General features: G+C 46.1%; 1 long non-coding RNA gene across 5 annotated transcripts in view; it reads right to left on the minus strand.

Moving 5' to 3' along the window:
- The window catches only part of LOC146074824 (uncharacterized), a 239579-nt gene extending 222200 nt beyond the window's left edge, over nucleotides 1–17379 (minus strand). For 3 of the 5 annotated variants that reach the window (XR_014473463.1, XR_014473461.1, XR_014473460.1), the window contains exons 1-2: nucleotides 17192–17379; nucleotides 16797–16929 (exon numbers count right to left, since the gene is read on the minus strand). This is a non-coding gene — a long non-coding RNA (uncharacterized LOC146074824). The remainder of the gene's footprint in view (nucleotides 1–16796; nucleotides 16930–17191) is intronic. The other 2 variants (XR_014473464.1, XR_014473462.1) reach the window with 1 other exon arrangement.
- Nucleotides 17380–23346: the final 5967 nt, after the last annotated feature.

Genomic DNA, 23346 nt, shown 5'->3' on the forward strand with positions numbered 1-23346 from the left:
ATCGAATTGTGGATAGTATCTGAAGGCACATCTGACCGTGTGTACACACCATTAAAGGATAAATTACTGACTGCTTTATTATTACACAGCAATTTAGCAGTTGAACCCACCTCACCCAAAATGCACATGTTACCTGCAGTGCACACGGCTTTGTCCAGTTGTGTACTTTTTTTTGATTCGCTAACAAACCTGAATCAAGGCGGTTATTCTGGTTTATTCGATTGGATGCGAATTCGCATCCATGCGAGTGAACCAGATCCTGCAAATGGTAGTACTCCGGCCCACCATTCACAAGGCGCGTACGTTCACACTGGCTGCAAATGGATGTTTTTTCCTAACCATCCATTTTCATGGTACTGGGACCCTCCCACATCTCTCGATGGTTGCCGACCATCAAAAGATGTGGAAGGTCCACGCATATGTGAGGTTGCTCTAAACAACCTTACATATGCGTGTACACTCGGGGGGACACTGCCTGCTCTGGTTGGGATGCGGAACAGTCACATAAAAAACTGCCCTGTGAAAATTGAGAAAGTTGCGAGGTATGCATAGTGTAGTAACAAGACTGCCTAGCAGTGCCTTTGCCTCAACATCCCTTAGAGGGTGTTAAACTACAGTAGGCTGTCATAGTAATAAAGTGATCTATTAACTAAAGCTGACCATACACCTAAAGATGTATTGTCCAATCTGGCTGGTTGGAACAAAAAAATCTGGTAATTTATGGGAGCAAATGACAGTTGAACCTTTGCTTCGAAATGCTGGAAAACTGGCAAAAACGGTCATTCAGATATTACCAAAGTTTTGTTCCAACCAGCTAGATTGGACAATAAAGCACTAGGTGTATGGCCAGCTTAAGCCCTGAAGGGAGCTAAAGTGGACATAAATAAAGTACCAACAAATTAGCTCCTAACTGTAATTTTGTAGGATTGGTTTGAAAATTGGCAGTTAGAAGATGATTGGTTGGTACTTTGGGGGAAATTTACTAAAGGAAATTTGTAAAAAATAGGTGTATTTGTATCCAGAAATACACTTATTTTTGACTTTTACTGTCCCAAAAATGCGGCAATTCGTATTCTTATTGATAGCACATCAATACGAATACGAATTGCCGTATTTTCGGGATAGTAAAAGTCAAAAATAAGTGTATTTCTGGATACAAATACACCTATTTTTTACAAATTTCCTTTAGTAAATTTCCCCCTTTATCTCAGTCCACTTTAGCTCTCTTCAGGTCTAATTAAAACAGACCTCAAAGCAATATGTATTAGGCAACCAAATTCCAAAAGTTATAACTGGCTTAGTAGAATAACTTAGTAGAATTTACCCCTCCACGTAAAATCCGCCACTGTGCCCTAAGTGAAGCTGTGACTGGCAAGGAACTTCCTATTGGAAGTTTGACCTGTCAGTCACCCAAGGCAGTCCCAATGGGAGGTGTTCCCTCCCTCCGGGATGCCTCTATGGGCTACTATTCATCAGTCCAAAGAATCCAGGGTCTGCGCAGTACAGAGGCTGATACAGCGCATGCACTGGTCTCTATGCCTGACATCTGCAGTGTACAGGTGCTGGGACAGTATTTCAGCTTCTACGGGCCCATAGAAGCTGGGAGTTAACACATGCACAGTACTGAGGAAACTACTGTGCATGCGCCACTCCCACAACTGTGGTGGGACCCAGCGGGGGGTTGGAAGCAGTGACCAGCAGCAGATGGGGGGTTGGCATCACAGCCAGTGGCAGCCCTCCTCCTACTCCGAGGTAGGAGTAGGAGGAGGGCTGGTAACCAACCCTGGATTTTTTGGGTAAACAGCAGATGCCACTTGATAATAGATCTGTAAATATTTAATGATAAATTAACTTCTTGGTGACACTATACAGGATTTAGGGACCAAAGCACTTGCAGGTAGACCAATAACCAAGAAGGAAGAAGCCTTCTTAAGCTGTGTACACACGGGGCGATTTTAAGCACAGTTTTCTGGCAATATGGTCGCTGAGTGACCATATTGCCAGTGATTTGTATGTGCTGTGGGCGATAAATTGCCGGGTGCGCACTTCCGTGTTCAGCCCCTGGTCGCCCTGCGGCCAGCTATTTCCCCCTGCGGCTCCCCAGGCAGAGTCTCCTTTTCATCAACGACGATCTCTGATCGCTGATGAAAACAGGACACTGAGCAATATTGTTCTGTTGTTATTTACCACTGAGCAATATATTGCACCATGTGTACACAGCTTTACATACAGTAGATTAAAAAGGGAGGGCTTTTTAAGTTGTCTAGGCAGGTCGTGCTGCACAGGCAATTGCACTACATCAGCCCTTCTGTGAAGGCATCTGATCTCCAGACCCTTCAGTCAACTTTTTTTGTTGCAAATATATTATAACAAAATTTGGACTGCACATGCGCAAAGTGCCGGGGGCAGGTGCCAGCAGCGACCAGCGCAATGTCATGATGTACCGGGCGTCGCTGTCCTCTTAAATGACAGCCGCTGCGGAGACTGGCAACACGGAGAGGGGAGCATGAGAAGCAGCGGCGGTATCGGTGAGTGACGGCCACTGCAGGAGTCAGAACTTGCAGCAGGGAGAGAAGCGTGGGAGCGACTGGAACGGCAGCTGTGAGTACCGCTTTTAATCTTATTAGGTTAGTCACACCCATGGATCCGCCCCCTTTTGTGTCATGCCTGCCGGGACCGCACCCTACTTGATGGAGCTGGCTGCCCTCTCCCAGAGAGGGCAGCTGAAAGGTCGGCAACCCTGCATTACATTGCAGTTACATGTTCTCGCCTCCCAGCTACAGGGGGGGACACACCCGTAGTGGGCTGGCTTGTGAGCCACACCCAATTAGACATTTTCTAGCCTTAATTGTAAGATGCCATGACAGCACTAGGCAAAATGTTTTGAAACAAAAGAGAAAAGAATATGTCCACGCTCAGGTTTACCCATATTAATATGAAACCAGCTGCATAGCAATATCAATGCCATATATGTATACAAAACAGAAACACATTTGTTTGCTCTCGGCGCTAACAATAAAACTGCAAATCTGTTTGTATGTAGCAAATAATGCAGAGGGGATGTGGTCATATTTTGATCAAAACATTTAATCATAATTACATGAAAGTTTGCATTTAGCAGGGTATTAATTACAGTATGCACCCAGCCTTACTGAGTTCTATCTGCAATACACTCTATTCATATTGAAGGGTATCTACTATCTCCTCTCAAATCCTAATTTTCAAAAGAGTCCAATCAAAGTTCTATTGTTAAGCTATAAAATTGTGTTTTTCATGAGTACGATGTAGCATTCTTAACAAGGTTATATTTTAAGTTTTTAAGCACAAAAAACACAATTATGCGGAGGTGTTTGGTTTCACATATTTGGTTTTTACATATAATAACACAACTAATTGTAATTTTTTTTTTGTAAATAAGTGTCATATGTACTATTTTATTACACAAATGCAATGGGGTATTTATAATGGATGCAATGTGCGAAGTGCACATGGGCCGTGCACCCATTCTTTAATATTTACCCGCCTGCAATGATGCCAGAATCACTGGGAAAATGGCCGCTGCGACATTTTTCCGGCGGTTCGTGCATGAGCAGTAGCATCTGAGTGTTCAGTGCTCAGTGCTCAGACTCTACTGCGCTAGGTGTTAAGGTGGCCATACATATACAGATCGATTGTCAGATTGGTCTGGTTGGAACAAAAACCTGGTAATATCTGAATGACATTTTGGCAGTTTTCCAGCATTTCAAAGCAAATGGTCAACTGTCATTTGCTCTCATCAATTACCAGGATTTTGTTCCAACCAGCCCAATCTGACAATCGATCTGTAGATGTATGGCCACCTTTAGGCAAGCAATGTTCCTGGCAGAAAGGAGGGGGCCCGGCCAGTAGAGGCAACAAATGGGCCTCCTCTCTTAAAGGGCCCCTGCACAAATAGATAGATAGATAGATAGATAGATAGACTCACACACAAGCATATATAAGGAGGCAACATCAATAGGAATGACAAGGAAAAATGAGAGAATGCTTTCTGAGAAACACCAGTTCTGCAAAATATAGTAACATGTTATAATTATTTTCTGTTCCAATGAGATTATATCTGCCTTTTCCAGCTAAAAATAAAACAGTGGTTCAAATGTAAAGTATTAAATATTTGTATGGTAAACATAGCTATATGTCTAGAAATTAGCACTAGGGATGATGTTTTTGGCTGGCTTTCATTTCCCAGGAAAGCTCCCAAGGGACATTAACATTTAGTCACTGGAACTAAATGGAAAATGATAAGGTAACAAACATTATTTCTGTGAATTAGTGTCACTGAAACACCCTACATAAATGAAACAAGAGATATGATTATGACAACAAACAGGGGTGTTGCAATAAAAATAAGGGGATAACATTTGAAAAAGAGCTGTGCGAGTAAAAAATAGATACATGGGTGAAAATGGGACAACAAGGATAATTTAAGCTATGGTTCTAAAGGCCCCTTTACACTTGTTCGACTTGTGGCTTAGACAAGTCGGACCCTTGAACTTCCCCAACATCTCCCTGTGAGTCCCCGCAACCATTTTGGCACTTGATATACCAATGTTTACATATGATAAATCACATGCTGCCGGGGGAGTTTAATGGAAAGATACATCTGACAGCCGCGCATAAAATGTATCTTATGTGCAGCACATCCAACCTCTGATCCAATGCACACGGGACTGCGCATGTGGTCGATTCGGATGCCAAACACATGCTATTTGGCCAAATTGCAGTAGTATATGTGGGCCTTAAGTTCCATTGTTAATTTTTTTTTTATAATACAGGTCGAGTATCCCGTATCCGAATATCCGTTATCCGAATTATTCCGAAATACGGACATTCCAGAAAGTGAAAAAAAAAATTTTTTTTGCTAAAAACTCACTGGGGACATTTGTAACAGCATCACTGGGGACATGATATGTACCTGGCACTATATATGTGCAAGACAATGATTGCTTGGCATTCAAATTCAGTGCTGAGATAGTACACACATTTTGTTTCACGTTTTGAAACCTTGTTTTTTGAACAATTAAAAATATATTTGTGTGTATTTTATGTGGTAATAAAATATATTTGTGTGTATATTATGTGTTTATACAGCATAAATGCAAGATACTTCAAAATACATCATTGAAATATTAAAATATTCCGAAATACGGAATAATCCGTTATCCAAAATTCTCCTGGTCCCGAGCATTTTGGATAAGGGATACTCAACCTGTAATAATAATAATTGCAACCCTAGCTAAACTACAATGACCTTTACATTTCCACAGATATTTCACCTAAATCTCAGATAGAGAACTAAAACCAACTTCATGTTTGCAGCAGGCTCAGTACATGCAGAAAGAAATTTACTTCTGTTTTGCAGAAGATCCATTTAACTTCTGACGAGTCAATGAACAAACGCAACTGATACCAGTTATGTTCATAGCCCAGAGCCCCCATGACTGAATTACCATTTTATTTTATAAGCATTATCAATTAAAAAAATTCTGCTTATTTACTGTATTGTGACACTTGTAAGAAACATCCAACAGGTAAGGAAAAAGCAGCAGGTTTTTATACAGTACCTCTTCTCACATGGTAGCAACTAAGCTACAGTATACTGTAGGTCTTTTTTCTCCTTCTACCTCTTAGTACAACACTGCTCCTAAACATGTCACGGAAACGGCAGTCTGAAGAATAAACTACTTTTTTTAATCCAAAGCAGAAGCCAACACATATTTCCCAGCTGCCTTAGCAGCATCAGTTCATATTATTTTATCTGAATTATTTTCTTTTAAAAATTCGGTATGTTGCGCTGCTTTGGTTTAAAAATCTTTAATGAATTTGCAATAGTATCCAACTAACCTGAGCAAGGTTCTAAGTTGTGTTTTCTTTACTGGTTTGGTCCATGAAGATATAGCCTCCACTTTATTCATTTGGGGATTTACCTGTTCATGGCCAACTACATATCCAAAGTATTTAGCCTCTGACATAAAGATGGTGCATTTATCAGGGTTGGCAGTAAACCCATGTGTCTGGAGAAAGGAAAGAATGACCTTCACCTTTGAGAGGTGTGACTCACAGTCTTTACTAAAAATCACAATGTCATCTAAGTATGCAGCTCCATACTCTGGATAAGGCTTAATCATTGCTCTTTGAAAAGTTAAAGGAGCCCCATGAAAACCAAAAGGTAACACTCATTACTAAAACAATATCCTGACATTCAAATGGCCATTCTAGACTCTTAGTTGAATCGAGTGTAGTCAATATTGACTTTTGGCTTACTTCTCCACCAATTGAACAACTCAAAGCATATGACAGACGGTGAACTGAGAAACTGTATTCAATTGCCTAAAGTCATTAAAGAATCTCCGAGCTTCCAACCACTTAACTATTCTTCAATTGGTACAAGCCTTTCTACAGTTTTTATTATGAAACCTGAGTTATGTGTAATACTAATCTTGCCAGGGTTTTAGCATGATAATCATGTTCTATCTTCCTGGTGTACCTTGTATTTGACTGGCCTTACCACTTAAATAAACTTGTATTGTTTATGCCAAAAGGCATACGATTTACTTTCTGCTGTTGGAACAAGAATTGATACCTTGTTTTAATGACTGAACTACTGCAGTTATGTCATAGTTGTGTTTTCAGCACTGCTGAGCTTGGTCCATATGCCACTTTTTAAAAGGGACTTATTTATCTTAAATGGTTATACAGGTGTGGTACAAACTGCCCAACATAAGGTTCCTGGTCAGGTTGTTGATCCCATTCCTTTTCAACAGGTCTAGAACCTGGAGCTGTCTCCCATACAAGAGTAAAAGATTGAGGCAATTCTTGCAATGCAATTTTGCAAACACAGATCCCAATCCAGACCATCTTGAATTACATCTAATCATTTGTTTGTGTTTGACCCGCTCTACCAATCCATTGGTTTGTGGGTGGTACACCAAACTCGCTATCCTTTGTACCCCTAATAATTGACACAGGTCTTTCATCAATTTGGACATAGAGGAAGTTCCCTGATCAGTTAAAATCTTGTTAGGTATACATAGAACAGATGCTACAGGTATATCAAGGCAACTATGGTTACTAGTCATAGTACATGTCCATTAAACATCACTGGAAATTGTACCCAGGAATATTCTTCCATAGCCCCATGTACACAGAGAACCTTCACAGTAGGTAATGCTCCTTTTGGCACTAACTTTCTGTACGCAAATGTCAGTTTACTCCCAGTATTACCCAGAGCCCAGGTTTCACAGCCTTTTATTTGTATTTCCACTCCGAACAAAGTTGACTTCCTAAGTAAGGGAAGTGTTCTTAACCCATGGATCGCGCAATGGGAAAAATAGCCAGACCAGCCATTAACATGTGCACATTAGGTTAAGAACACTTTGGACAATTGCAACAAACACACATCGTTTTCACTACAGTTTATGCCAGTACCTAGGTGTGGGGTCCAGGTATAAGTTCTGGGTCCTGTTCAGGCATTTTTGTTATCTTTCCCAGTGTGATGTAACACTCAATGACTATAGCTAAGCCTTCGAAGGTCTGTGGGTACGCCTGAAGTGCCCGCCCAGTGCAGTACTTGTATACATGGCTACTGTCACTAGGTGGACTGTATTCACTTCAGACTTCAATTCTGGCCAACTCTGCTAACTGGAGTTGAGGTGTTTCTGATGGGGTAAACTGCCAGTCGTGGAATATTTGAGCATTCCTAGGCCCTGTCACCACTATCTTAGCAAGTATAGTGACTTCTATTTGGGTATATGAAGCAACTTGCTGTTCAGGCACGGCAGTGTAAGTTTTTTTAACTGCTACCGTAAAATATGGTGTTAACCTGCTGACCCATGCCTATGCACACCAACCTAACCTCTTCACTATTGTCTCAAATGTGTACAAAAACTCCTCAATGTCTTGACCCACTTCCATTATCAGGACAAACTCATCCTGCATCATTTTATGTGCTTGTATTTTGGATTATATCATCTGTATTTGAGCTTGCAAATAAAAAAAGAAAAACTATTTTTCCTTTGGTCAGTTCACCCTACTCACCCAGCTACTGTTGTACTCTCCCTGGCAGTTCCCTGTCTGCTTGAATAAAGCAATGAAAGACTATTTTTCCTTTGGTCAGTTCACCCTACTCACCCAGCTACTGTTTACTCTCCCTGGCAGCTCCCCATCTGCTTGAATAAAGCAATGAAGTGGGGTTTCACCTTCAACCACAGCTGATGTACACAAGAACAGTGGATCTTCCTCATCCTGGCACCCTGATACCAAACCCACTCCCACACAGCCTATTGGTGCTTACTAGTATGGTTGGTGTAATGGTTAGCATTACTGCCTCACAGCACTGAGGTTATGAATTCTATTCCCACCATGGCCCTAACTGTGTGGAGTTTGTATATTCTCCCTGTTCTTGCGTAGGTTTCCTCTAGGTACTCCAGTTTCCTCCCACAATCCAAAAATATACTGTTAGGTTAATTGACTTCCAACAAATTAACTCTAGAATGTCTGTGTGTGCGTGTACATGTGGTATGGAATATAGATTGTAAGCTCCACTGGGGCAGGGACTGATGTGATTGTTTAAATAATCTCCGTAAAGCGCTACAGAATATGTGTGCGCTATATAAGAAACTGTTAATAAATAAATAATTCCTGGCTGATGATCTCAGCCAGCTACAAAACCTGGACCAGACCTGTCGTACACCCTACACCCAGTTAACCAGGTGGTGTATATGTCACAAATACACCTGAAAACCATTATTATTATTATTATTATTATTATTATTATTATTAATAATAATAATAATAATAATAATAATAATAATAGTAATACTAATAATTTGAAATTGCAAAAGAGTGAATTTTTAAAACTTGTAACTACTGTAATTGTGTAATTATTCTGGCCTTAGCAAAGATTATTTTTCCATATAGGGCCTAATTTATGTTCCGCAATGGCCAATGCTCACTCAACAGATTATATGCTGTAATCACATGTGCCAAGGTGCCACTGTGATCATAGGCGAATCTAGGGGGTGGTCCGGGGGTGCACAGGACCACCCATTAGCCCATTTTGTAGCTGAGGGCTGGGGCTTTCCAACGAGCCCAGCCCCGTGTCTCTAGCCCCCTGGGAACCAGAGATACTGCCAGGCAAAGCTGGAACGTTTTCCCTATAGGATAACATGGGACCCGCTAATTCCGACGGCTGCCAGTTCCCCCTTCGGCATCACTGAAGCTCGAGGTTGATCTCAGTCTAACCCAAATCGCTGGGCCTTCAATCTGATACCAGGCTGGATTCATATGGGTTAATTGGTTCCAGGGATATTGAGGTTAAACCTTTTTTTTTTTTTCATTTCTTAAATGTAATTTCATGACTGTTTATGTTCTTTGAGGGCAGTCTTCTCTGGAACCAAACAGCCCAGTTTCACAGGACCAAAATCATTTAAAGCCAACTCAAAAGTTCTTCAATATGATACTGGTGTCATGTAAATGGGAGAGTTGGTTCCAAAGATATAGCTGGTTGGTTAAAGAGGGGTAGGGAGAGGGGAGTGGTTTTCTCTCCCCTCACACCAGAAAATGCAGGGACTAGGCTGGTGTACAAGGGGTCGGCCTGGGAATATCCCTGCATGATCCTGGGACCATATTCCCGGGTAAATCCCTGCATTTTCTGTTGTGAAAGGGGTATTATTTCAAATAGCCGTGACCTGCAGTGCTCTGAATACAGCCGGGCAGCCCCCTGCTCTCTGCCCAGCTGTCAATGACTATCACCCCTGCAGCTTCTGCTCCAATTCTTCTACCCGCTTTCACCTCAGCCCGCCCCCCCTTTAATCATGTTGTGCCGGCGCCCGGCGTGCTCCCCCGACGTCACACACAACAACAGCGCGCACAATATTTCAAATGTCCACTCGGCTAGAGGAAACACCAGGAGGGGAGTGGGAGCGTGCTCTGCACTGCATTCTGCTCTGCTCTGCTCCTTTTCCCATAGAAGCAGCTGCACCGCTCTCCATCTCTCCCTGCAGCATCAGCGAAGGCTCATATAAAAATTTACAGTAAGTGGCACTTTTGGGGGCATTGCTTAAGGGACGCTACAAGTGGCGGTATGTGGGGCATTACGCATAATGTGTGGCTTAATGTGTAAGGGGCATTACGGTGTGCAGCATCATGTGTAAGGGGCATTATGTGTGCAGCATCATGCGTAAGGGGCATTATGTGTGCATCATCATATGTAAGGGGCATTATGTGTGCAGCATCATGTGTAATGGGTACTATGGTGCGCGGCATCATGTGTAATGGGTACTATGGTATGCGGCATCATGTGTAATGGGTACTATGGTGTGCGGCATCATGTGTAATGGGTACTGTGGTGCGCGGTACCATGTGTAATGGGTACTATGGTGCCATCAAGCAAGAACCCCTTAGCAATGAGCACGTAGGTAAGCAGCACTTATGTGGCAAATATGTAATGGGCATTACGGTTTGTTATATAGTATGTAATGGGCATCATGATGTTTGGCACAATGTGTAATGGGCATTATGGTGTGTGGCCTTATGTGTAATTGGCATTACGGCGTGTGGCTTTATGTGTAATGGGTATTACTGTGTATGGTCTAAAGTGTAATACCACACCCCTTTTTGTGATGCCACGCCTCCTTCCCATGAGGCCACACCCCCTTTTTGATGCGCGGCTGCGCCGCGCAAAGGTCCCCCTTCTGTTATGTCTAGATCTGGGACCACCCATTGCCATAATTCTAGATTCGCCTATGACTGTGATCCCACCTGATCCCACCTGTAGTAAGGATATTATGAAAAAGATATTGACAGGAAGTGATTGTTTTGGAGGTGTTAATAGTGAGTTAACATGGGTGTGGAACATTAGGTGACAGTGTCTAGATCTACAGTCAAAAGGACAACCATTATTGGTTGACAGGCAGAAGGTCAACAAAAGAAAGGGGCCGACATGCATTAGGTTGACATGGTGAAATGGTGGACACAAGCAAAAGGTCGACATGAAAACGGTCGACATGGGAAAAGGGTAAACTTGAAAGTTTCATATTTTTGTATGTCTATGTCGACATGGACAGCATATTAGTGTATCGCATCCCCTCTCATGGCTCGCTGCATTCCTCTTGTTTTTGCATGGTGCCTCGCTGTACTCAGCACATTATTATATTCTCCCTCTATGCTAATCGGATGGTAAAGTAGGAACAACAATAAAAACATAAAAATGCATGTCAACCTTTTCCAAGTTGACATTTTGCTTGTGTCAACCTTTTGCCCATGTCGATCTAATGCATGTTGACATTTTTCATGTGTCGACCTTCTGCCTGTGGACCAATAGTGGTTGAACTTTTGACTGTTGACCTAATCCTGTTCTCAGGGAGTGGTGGCAATAACGGCGGAGTGTCAATGCCTTTTTCAATTTTCAGACGTCACCATACAGAACGCTTTCATTTGGATAAGTTTTGCACCATCCAGTCTTGTACTACCTATAAAAATGCAGCGGTGTTGGGAATAATTAATGATAGGTATTTTGCACCCTTATTTATCCCCTTAGATCAGGGGTGGGGAACCTTTTTTGTGCCAAGGGCCAATTGTATGGTGGAAAAATCCTTCGGGGGCCATATGTAAAAATTTCTCTTACAAATTGTCCTGTTGCAGCCGTCCCACGCTCCGGCGGCTGCAGCTGAATAGGACTGACAGTCTCTGGCTGCTGTTAATAAAGAGGAATCTCGCAAGAACTACTGACCTCTCACAAGAAGTCCTCTGTACTTGACTCCCGGCAAAGCCACCGGGTGGGTAGAAGGGCCACTCAGACCGGCTTCGGGGGCCGCATATGGCCCCCGGGCCTGAGGTTCCCCACCACTGCCTTAGATTATCATCTGTCACCTTGTTTCCACCCGCTGTGCCAAAACCCTTTTACTAATGTATGTTGCATAAGAATAGAGCAACAATGGTGAATAGTATATCTAGAATAAAATCAAATGAATAATATGTCATTTTATATTTATAAAGAAAAAAAAGGGATATATTTCATAAACTGCATATGCAGTGCGATATTAATTCGGCTGTATTTAGATGATCCTATATTCATCTGTAGCATCATTTCTCGGATATTCAAAGCAGTTTTATGGTGCATGCTCTCCTAATTCTACAGACTAAGCGGAAAATATTTTCAGATCATGGCAGCTTGCTGGTGAGCATTGTTTGGGTTGGCAGACAGCACCTGTTGAGAGTCCAAGCTGTGCTGTCAGGCGCTCTGTCAGTCTCCTACATTTGTTGCCTTACTGTAACTATTCTGTCCAGTAGGAAGCAGTGATTGCAGCAGTAAGGACTGCAGACTGATTGATGAGAAGCCATATAAAAATAGCTAGTGTAGAAGTCTAAAAATGCCGAAACAAGCAGTTCCAGTACAATGTGTTCCATGCACTCATACGTCAGGTCTTACAATGCGCCACACACTACTCTAGTGTTCTGTAGAAACCTTCCTGTGATCAGCAGCTACTGCATTGGGTGACTGTTTGATCATGTAACGGTGACTATGATTATATGCTGTTACTCCTTAATTTCAGGGAAATCTAGCTGTCTATTATGTGTACAAAGAGGGTCTCATTATGCATACCACAAAGTAACCTACAGGAAAATGTACAGTTATACTTTTGCAAAAAACAAAAAAAAAATGGTAAAAGGTAAATATAAACTTTACGTATTTTACTACTTGATATTTTTTATGTCCTTTTTTTTGTTCAAAATGTAACTATGGATTTTATTATATACTTTAAATCACATGCACATGCTATTCCATTACATTAGAAAGGAAGTTTGGTCCATAATGAATGTCATTTGATTCAGTTTACCGCACTATTGCTGATACTGAGCCAAAACTCTTGAATTCATTGCTTTAGAATCTTAATTTTTTTTTAGAAAAGTGATTTGTAGGTCCAAATATTTTATTCCATGATTTCCAGGCATTGGTACAACAGTTGCTAAAAAAAAAAATTACATTTTAAGGATAAACTGACCTTGCTGGAAATCATGTTGGTGCTGACAAATCACAGGCTATTATATTTACACATTTAAGGTTCCGGGATAAAGGGTCAAACATGTTTAGGTTGACAATACCATGATCGACCACTAGTGGTTGATGGCATCTAGTTAGACATCTAAACTTGGTTCATCACCTTTAGATAAACAGCGATGTAAAAGTGGTAGATTCTCCAGGAGCCAGCTGCTACCCACTGGACCATTTACCAAATGATGTGGGTGGTCTGGTTGGCCGATGACATGATGTGCACTGATTTGTGTAATCGTAGCAGCACCAGAAGAGTACAATGCTTGTAATCTCTTCTATGCCATGAATTGCCACTGAACCCCTAAGTTGTGACTTGCCCCCTGCACCACCCATTGCTGCACTATTTTGGCTGTCATCTCCCAGAGCAGCAGCCAGAAAGCCATCAACAATGGGGTATCCTGGTATCTGCCCCTCCTCTGTATGTCTACATTATATAAACATAGTTGTTCAGTGCTCTGCATGAGAAAGAGAATTATCAGGCCTCCAAGCTTTATTCTCTCTCCTACAACCATAGTTGGCACTAGGCTTCCCAATACAATTTTCCAAAATCCCAGGAGTGGGAAAAACAAGAATTCAGACCGTATCTTCTAGCACATCTACCCTCCTATTCACCTTTATATGACTGGGACAAGCCTGAAGGTAGGACACGGCTGGCGAGGCGTGAGTGGCTGGAACAGAGGTCATAGTTACAGACGGGAGCAGATGTATTAAGACTAGTGAAGTGATAAAGTGGAAGGTAAAAATGCAGCAGCCAGTTAGCTCCTAACTGACATTTTGTTAAACTCAGCCTTTAACTTAACACTTGGGAGATGATTGGCTGGTGATCCACTTTATCACTTCACCAGTCTTAATACATCTGCCCCTTGGACTTGTACCCTGGAGAGGTTTAAATAGGTGGTTCTAGGATCAGATAGGCTGCAGTGATCATGTGGAGCAATGCAGGTACTGGATTGGAGCAGAAGCAATAACATTATAAGAATAAATATAGCTGTGCCTGGCGAATAGCTGAGATTGTGTGGATTAGGGGCTGGGCTTTGAGAGTCAGCCTTGTCCCCGCCCCCTGAAGAGGAAGTTTGGTTGTCCTCTCCAGGACACTCCAGGAAGAAGAGGCTGATTGACGGTCTTATTGGCGTGCAGCAGCGGACTCCATCCCCTAGTTCCGGACTGGTATATGGACCTGTGACTGGGTCTGCCGGATCCACCTGACTGTTAGCAGCTTTGCCTGTGGGTTTGTTACCTATGCTGTTTTTAAAGTCTACTCTTTGTAAGTGCGGACTTATATTAAATTCTTTTTTTTAACCAAGGATATTTTGCACTACAGTATGTTATCCCTTTATTCCACCCACTCACATGTATTGTGAGATTTGGTGGTTATCATTTCAGGTTACAAATCCTGTCTAGTGAACTCTCCAATTAAGGAACCAGTTGGAAACAAATGGTGATATCTGCTTGTATTTATTCCACTGCTTTGTGAGGTTATACACTGAGCGCTGTGTGTAAAACACCTTTCTTTGTATCTATTGTATCTCTATTGGGGTATTCTCTGGATGTTATGCCCTTGGGTGCAATCACACTAGCCGCACTCTGTTTTAATTGCGCACTATTGATGGTACGCCCCCTGAGATGGTCGCTGATGAAAATGACACTATGCCAGGAGAAGAGGCAGGGGAAGTCGTTGGTCGGAGGAGCATGCTCCTCCAACCAGCGACCATTAGGGGCTGAAAAGGGGAGCGCGCACCAATCCAATCGCTGGCAATATACCAGCGATTTTTGCCCGTGTGTACACAGCTTAAGAACTGAAAGTGGTTTGCACACATTTAAATTAAATGTGCAGCTACTCTCTCTGGTGCGACTAACCATTCAGAACCACAGACACAAACACAGCGCATTTAGTAGGAAAATCTGTGGTCACTGGGCATGTGCAGCAAGTCTATTGCATCCTTTAAATGAAAAGTAGTGGCCACTGGCCAGGCTGTGGGGAAGGGGGGTTTCCAGGTAGCGGAACACCTTACCTTGTGTTTGCACACAGTGTGCAACATGACACTGTGAAAACTGTTATCGTGCTTTGGTAAACTGGTAAATATATAGTTATTTTACAATAAAGGCTTATTTACAATAAATGTGTGTTTGTCATCAAGGTATTAAAAACTGTCTTATATTCCAGCTTTACTTACCAATATACAAGAAAATCCAGTCACTTGGGCAAAGTTCTGGGTCACTGGAGAAATGCGTATGGCCACATTTGATTGGCCATAGCAACAGTGTGTGCAGATAGTACCAGTGGCACAGCGAGGTGGGGGAAGGCACTAATTACCTGGGCCCTAGCCTGATGGAGGGACCTGGCAAGGGTACAGGTCCCCCACTGCCCCCCACCCTTACCCAACAGCTATTCTCCTTAAACCAGTCACTGCTGTGTGCTGGGCTACATTGTGGCAAGAGAGACTGCTGCTGTTGAGCAGCAGCAAACCCCTCTGCCTTTAAGGCTCGTGTAGCAGTCACACTGATTGTTCCCCTCCTGGATTTACCCCTGGTTGAGGGGTTCAGTGCACCCGACACCTCGACAGCACCCAACACTCCTTTTTGCCACACTAGATTTATTTTCTAAAGGGACATGACCAAGCCTCCCCACAATGATGCATCCTGGAAAACTATCTGGGCCCAGCCAGGCTCTCTTCAGTCCTGGATAGCACTGTTGGTCGGTTGGATGATGATTGCCCATACTTCCTACCAGGCCTAATTCAGCATTGAGTCAGAGAGAAAGCAGTTGCCTGCAATGAATAAGTCACTGTCCAGACAGAAAAACCGTCCCTTACCAAATAGTGAATGCATTGCAAATAGTGAACCATCAAACAGCCTTTTCCATCTGCTCCAGCCTAGGACTTTCACTAATCTGCTCAAGAAGTAGGCTGGAAGTAGTCATCACTGACGTCAGAGACCCACCTGGGCATGCCTGCGGTTTCACACCCAGAAAACGCAATGTTTCCTCCCCTAAATGCCAGATTCTTGTCAATCAAACTGCAACTACTCTGCAACTTCTATGTGTATGGATTTTTATTTGCTAATTGCCGCAACGCATGTGTATTTTGCGAATGCTGTGCGCACACAGTTGTTCCATAATTGAATGACTTGTAAAATTCTCTTATTAGCAATCCAGGAAGCACTTTTTTAACAATGTCCCTCTTAAGTGTTTTGATGTATAAAGCAATTATATTTTTTTGTAATAATTACATTTATCAGAATCCTTCTAAACATAGGGCATAAGAGGGTTCAGATGTTAATCAAGAGCCTGTCAAAGTTCTTTCTTTTCAAACGTTCCTATAATTTTCTTTAATAGATACATCTTTCCACTCTTCTTCAGGGACAAAAAAGAGTGTACTTTGTGCTCCTTGCTTACAGGAAGTCACATTTCTTTCATTCGCCAATAATTAGTGTTCCAGAGGCAGAAAAATACAGGCTCTTCAACACACTGCCCTATGATCTAGCAGTTGTAAGTACTAATTAGGGGTTCCCACTTAGTAATTATTCTCAGTGCTAACGTATACAGCATTAAACTCTAATTCTAACATGGCAATATAATTATATATAAACTAATAATTGCACATGCTCAGTATTTAGAGAGAGCGAGGGCTGCCTAGGCATGAGGGAATATAAGAGTCGGTGCAGTTTGAGATGGTATGACAAAGATAGAAATCAGAGTGTCACTTACCCATAGAAGTGCAGTGTAGATGGGGTAGCCAATCAGGTGTAGAAGGGGTGGTAGCTTAGGTGGAGGTATATAAGAGGTAGTCAGGTGATCCATCTTCCTCTTGAGTCTGGATTTTCAGGATCAAAGGGCGCATCTGAAGGAGAGATAATTCAAAAGTTAAGTGCTAAATTGGTCAATAGCTCATATTCCCCTCCTCCCAGGAGCTATGCGCCGCTCCCTTAGATCACTCCCCCCCCCGCTGGTTTTGCCAAGTCTGCCCGGCCATCAGCTATGCGCCGCTCCCGTAGATCACACCCCCCCCACCCCCGCTGGTTTGCCGAGTCTGCCCGGCCACTGTCTGCAGCAGCGGCACAAGGTGGCGGCAGACAGGCACAGCGGACTACGGGGACAACTACCTATAGCCCTTTGCGAGCACCGCAACAAGTGGGCTCTCCCAGCACTCCCTCTCCCCCTCCAGCGGCGGGCAGATCACCGCCCGGCGCGCCGCTGGACCTGTCTGCGTCCTCTCGTGCGGCGCATGCGCCGAGCGGGGCGCGGGGGGTGCACACGGTTGCACAGTCCCCCGTCCCCGCGCCTCCGCCCGGCTCACCCGGCTTCTCTGGGGAGCCTTCCGGCGCTAGTGCGACTACTGCTCCCCACCCCAGTCCTCTTTTGGGTGCTATAAAAACGTGCCCGATCGGCAGCAGGGGGGTCACATGAGCCGCCCAGGAGTTCAACTCCAGCGGCGGGCCCCCAGGCCAAAACACCAGGCGGGGGGTCAGGCATCCCTGTCGTACAGGGAGGGGCCAGGTCACCCAGGTATGAGGGCGGCCTGGATCCCCTCCAAGGCATCCTGGCAGCAGGCCATGGAGCTCTGGCTCCCTCTGCTGGCAGCTTTGCTTCCCTGCCATCACAGGGCCCTATTAGCCTGCACATAGGGGGTTACCTGCCTAGCCAGGGCACCCCCGCTACCCACAGGCCCCTGGGTCCATCAGGACACCGCACCTCCCACAACGCCCCCCCCTCCGGGGTCAAGCAGGTTTCCTCGTTTGGGGGGTCGGGTACCCGGTCATGGCGCTGCCAGTGCCATAAGCCCATGGCGGGGGCTCCCATTTATTATCAATCTCACAATTTACACCCCGTCAGGGCAGGGGGCACCATGTGCATCGCCACAAGGCAGCACGCCCGCACAGGTAACCCATCTGGGTATTACCCAAGTTCCGGGCCCATTTCCTTGCCCCGGACCTTCAGACCCAATACCCGTCCCGACGGCACTTCGGGCACATCTACTCACCCGTCCCAGTCAGTGGTTTTCCGTGCGGGGCGGTTTCACGGCCCTTACGGCCGAGATTGGGCAGGCCTTGGGCAGCATGCATGGTGAAATGGTTAGTATTACTGCCTCACAGCACTGAGGTTAGTGGTTCCATTCCCACCATGGCCCTAACTGTGTATAGTTTGTATATTCTCCCCAGGCTTAAGCGGGTTTCCCTGGGCATTCCGTCCAGCCACACCCGGCTCCCACCAGTCAGGCGGGTATCCACGCCCAGCCCTCAGGCCCCTTCTAGCAGAGTTGGCTATGGTGCTACATCCGCCCCCTCACAATTTCAGGGTGGGGTTGTGTTTTGCACTGGTCATGAGTGAGTCGCTAACCACTTTGCATGCTTCTTTCGAGGTCTCATCAGTTCCCCGGCGGGCAGCCGCGGACGTGGACCATCATTCTGGATAGAACATCACGCAGGCAACTGCAGCTACAGCGGGGACGCAGCATGAGGCCGGGTCTCTGGATGCTGTCGACCTTCCGGGTGATGGTGAGCATGATGAGTATGATACCTCTGAATATTCTGCGGGCCATTCCTCCGCCGCTGCGAGGAGTCAGGAACCATTAGACCCCCCGCAGGTTGCCAGGCTAGTAGCGCGCGCAGTTGCACAGCAAGCAGGGGCGGGGGGAAGCGGGCTAGCAAGTCTAAACCCGTCGCTGAGTCCCAGCTTTCCTCTGACATGGTCCATCGCAGCAACACTGCAGGGTCCAGGGGTCTTCATAAAGGCACAAAGGGAAAAATAGCCAAAGGGAGTTCGGGGATGTTTTCACGTTAACTTATTGCGGCAGGGCCAAGAAATCGGCCGGTGCCGGTGAAAGCTTGTATCTGAGTTTTCACCTCTGGGTTAAGTGTTTCCATCTGGCTAATTTTGACCCTAGACCCAAAAAGCGCAACAACGTTCAGCGGTACATGTCCTTGTGCACAAGTTTTTTTTTCTAGCTTACAAGGTCACGGCTCGGAGGGATCAGGACGATAAATTTAGTCTGACCCACGCCGGCGCACGGGTTACGGCCGAGGGCCTTAAGCAGGTCAGGATAGGGTGGCGGGCCATGGGTAAAGGCCACGCTGCTTATGAGTCCCATCCCGAGAAGCCAGTTTCCCCCTGGCAAGAAGGGTACAAGCCAGCCGCTAAAGGCAAATGCTTTGCCTTCAACGATGCAGAGTGTAATAGAGGCGGCAAATGCCTTTTCGCCACGAATGCTGTAATTGGGGGCCAGTCACCCAGATAGGACCTGGAAAGCCACCCCACTGGCGACGCCAGCACCAGCTCTAAGTAAGGCGACATCTTCATAGTCCTGTTCCAGCCGGAACCCCGTATACATGCCTTCACTAACAGGGAAGAGGCCCTGTTGTTGTTCAAGGTTTAGTTACGGTTTAGTTTTCCCATCCCCGGCCACGTCAAGGCAGCGCCACGCAGGAATTGGAAATCAGTGGTGTATGCCCCCGAGGTGAGACGCGAGGTGTGAGCCTAGGCAGCGCTAGGCAGAGTAGTTGGCCCGTGCACGGCTGACCCATGGCCCAGCACGTGTTATTCACCCTTCAGGAGTAGTACCCAAGAAGGCTTCGGGTAAATACCGGTTAAGCCAGCACCTGTCTCACCCTCATGGGGCATCCACTAACTATGCTAGTACTGATGAAGTTGCTAGTGCGTTATCAGCTGTTTATAAAGTACCCGGTTGGTCCACAATATTTTGGCGCTATGCACTTAGGGCCAAGTGGGACATGGGTTCCGTTCCTGCCTCCTCCCGTGACACCCTAACTTAGGGGTGCCAGTGGCCGACGCCAGGACCAAGGGCCCACCGTGCGTCATGTCTTGCTCAGTGATTGGCCCTGCAGACTGCGGCCGTAGCCTAGCCGGCTGACAGAGTCTACTGGTTGCGGGTCCCTATCCAGGGCGTCCGGACCATCAGGAGGGCCAATCTAAGGCAGGTCCAGTCATTACTGGGGGGTCCCTTAGCCTGGAGTGCGGGGCCGCCCCCCAGGGGCGGAGGTTTTTGCCACAAGCGAGAAGGGGCTACAGCGGGGACTAAGGTTCCCCAGCCATGGTTAGGCTGTCCCGGGAGACACGCTATGACCTGGTCGGCTGGTCTCCATTGCTGGTGGACGTTAATGGGGTACTGTTTTAGACCGCAGAGCCTTCGCATACGGCCAGGCTTCAGTAGTACGCAGACCTCGGGTTACGGGGCATTGTTTCAGGGCGAATGGCGCGCAGCACCATGGCCTCAATCATGGATTGGGAGTGGTTTCACGGCCGTTTTTCTGCTATTCGAGTTCTTTCCCATCATTGTAGCGGTGGGACGGTGGGCTCATAGATTGGCAGGCCAGATGGTAGGTTATGGTGACATAACCTAGGAGGGGTGCATAACACTAACAACCAGGCACCCCCTTTTTCACCCCTTACACCGCGTGTGCTCGGACGTCTGGTATTATGCTGCTTGCAGGGCAACATGCATTTTATGGCGCAGCACGTTACAGGTGTGTCAACGGCATAGCCGATGCTCTGTCGCGGTTCTAATTTGCAAAGTTTCGCGAGTTGGTACCGAGCGCTGCGCCCCTTTGGCTCACTTCTCCATGTCTTGTAAGGCAGATCATAGAGCAGACATGAGAGGATTACCTTGCCATCCCGGGCCCCCTCCACCAGCAGGGCATGTGCAGCCACGCTGCAGGACTGGGCGTCCTTTTTAGGAGTCCCCGGGGAACAGCGTAAGTAGGTTGATGACCATCTCTGTTTCGTGCGCGGGCATTATAGCGCGGGACTGTCATTCTGCCATGGCTGCGGCATCAGCCGAGATATATTCCGTGCTAAGTTACGCGGAGAACGGGGCCCCACCAGAGCCTTTGCGCCAGCGAGGGTTTTGATTTGCGGGCGTGAGTGCATACAATGACAGCGTATTCCCGCAAGTCCAGCGAGCGTAGACATGGTGGGAATTGTAGCCTGTGTTCAGGGTACAGCGGAGAGCGCGTAAGAGATGTCGCTCTTTCGAGTGGCGTTCTCTCTTGCGTTCTTTAGGGACTTCAGGGTCAGCGAGCTGGTTGCGGCCAGCAAGAATGCCACTGATTTAGGTGCGGTTCGAAGACATGGTCTTCCAGGACGGTTCGTCCTTTGTGTGCTCCGCCGGTCTGAGACCGATCAGTTGGGCAGAGGTCGCTGGCATCCTTTAAGTCCCAGCGGGAAAGGGGGTCTGCGCCGTGCGGCTGGCCACGGCATATCTGCCTTTGAGGCCTGCCGCTACGGCCCAGTTCCTCGCACATGCTGATACATGGCCGTGACGCGCTTTCAATTCACTGCTGTGTTTAAGCGCTGTGTGGCTGCGTTGGGTTTGGAGGTCGCCGATTACGGGACGCATTCGTTCCGTATTGGTGCGGCCACCAACACAGCAGCGGAGGGCCTTCCAGTGAATGCCATTCAGCAACTCGGCCGCTGGAAGTCCTCCGCTTATAAATCTTATATACGTCTAGATAAGGTTTAGCACGCGCCTTCGGCGCTGGATCCGAAAACTATGTTTACAATCGGTTTTGTAACGGCAGCGTTACGGAATCGACGGTGTGAAGGGAATTTTTTACTTTTTCCTCCGATAGTGGGCTGATTACAATTGGCTTCCCCCCCCCTCAAGTCCACCGGAGGTTTTTTAAGGTTTTCCCCTTCACTTGGATTCTAGTGTACTAATTCATGTTGTGCATTATATGTCTAACCCTACGTTGTGCATTATACAGTTTAAGTTTGAATGCTAACCGGTTAGGGTTTTCTTTTTCAGCCCTTCTCCCCCCCTTCAACGACTCATGCCACTGTCTGGTTCGTCGGGCATTCATACATTTTATGGGCATCCAATCATCAGTTAGCTGTCAGGGCCCGGGCAGAGCTAGGGGCGAAGGCAGTACATTGGTTCGGTGTCAGGGGTCTCCGGTGGAATGGTCTTTTACCATTATTGTCAGATACAGAGCGTCGCTGGGGTCGCCCGGATGTTTTGTTTTGGTGATACACCTAGTAGGTAACGACTTAAGCCGGGGAACCAGCATAGGCCTTATTTTGAGGATCGAGGCTGATCTTAAGACTCTGGTAGGCCTTTGGCCTGGATTGCGGATATTTTGGTCCGACATAGTGCCTCGTTTCAACTGGAGGGGCTGCTGGAACCCCAAGTCATTAGAGAAGATCAGACGCAAGGTCAACTTTGCGGTCTCCAAAGCGGTCACGTCCATGGGAGGCACAGCGGTTAGACACCCCTCTTTAGCACTGGAGACCCCATCCTTCTACAGAAGTGATGGTGTACATTTGTCGGAATCAGGCATGGCCGTTCTACTTCAGGACTTGTTCAGTTGTTGCAGATAGGGGATTAGGTTTGTGTTACTCTGGTTGACTTAGTTATTGATTGGTTTGGCGGGCTTGGGTTCTACAGTAATTGTCTTTAAGTGGCAATTTTTGAACCCAGCTGTGGCGGGAGGGCGCTCTCGATCAGCAGTCCAGTTTGAAGTACAGGTGGTCACTGTGAGGTATTGCCACCCTCTGCCAGGAAGGCTGGTGAGTTCTGCCCCCGAGGGGGGACGCAGGACACTTTTAGAACTGTCCTCATTAGGCCCTAGGAGGGGCGGCAAGACAGTCACAGCGCAGGCTGGCTTTGAATTCAATGGGGGCGGTTCCTCGCCCTAGTTACAAGTTGGGGCGTTGTAGTCGCCGCCATTGCTAACGTTTATGACTGGCTGGTCGTCAAGCGCTCTCTAGGCCATCCCTTTCAATAGGGTCATACCACAATAAATACCCTTTACCTTTTTAAACTTATGCAGTGGTTGTCCGTGTCGTTATTTCAGGTCACGTGTCCGTGTGAGTTATTTCAGGTCATGTGTCCGTGTGATTTACTGCTAGGGGTAATCAAGGTTTAAGTTGAAAGAAAAGGTTCATCTCAATAATGCATTAGACGCCTTAGAGAGAGCGAGGGCTGCCTAGGCATGAGGGAATATAAGAGTCGGTGCAGTTTGAGATGGTATGACAAAGATAGAAATCAGAGTGTCACTTACCCATAGAAGTGCAGTGTAGATGGGGTAGCCAATCAGGTGTAGAAGGGGTGGTAGCTTAGGTGGAGGTATATAAGAGGTAGTCAGGTGATCCATCTTCCTCTTGAGTCTGGATTCCCACCCTCCCTCCCTTGTGCTAACCTACCACATGGCCTTTCGGCCGTCACCCAAATTTGGCTCTCATCAATTTTAATATTAATTGGCGGGAGGGCGCTCTCGATCAGCAGTCCAGTTTGAAGTACAGG

This window comes from Crinia signifera, chromosome 4, assembly GCF_055691185.1.
Source record: "Crinia signifera chromosome 4, ASM5569118v1, whole genome shotgun sequence".
In the NCBI taxonomy this organism is placed as follows: Eukaryota; Metazoa; Chordata; class Amphibia; order Anura; family Myobatrachidae; genus Crinia; species Crinia signifera.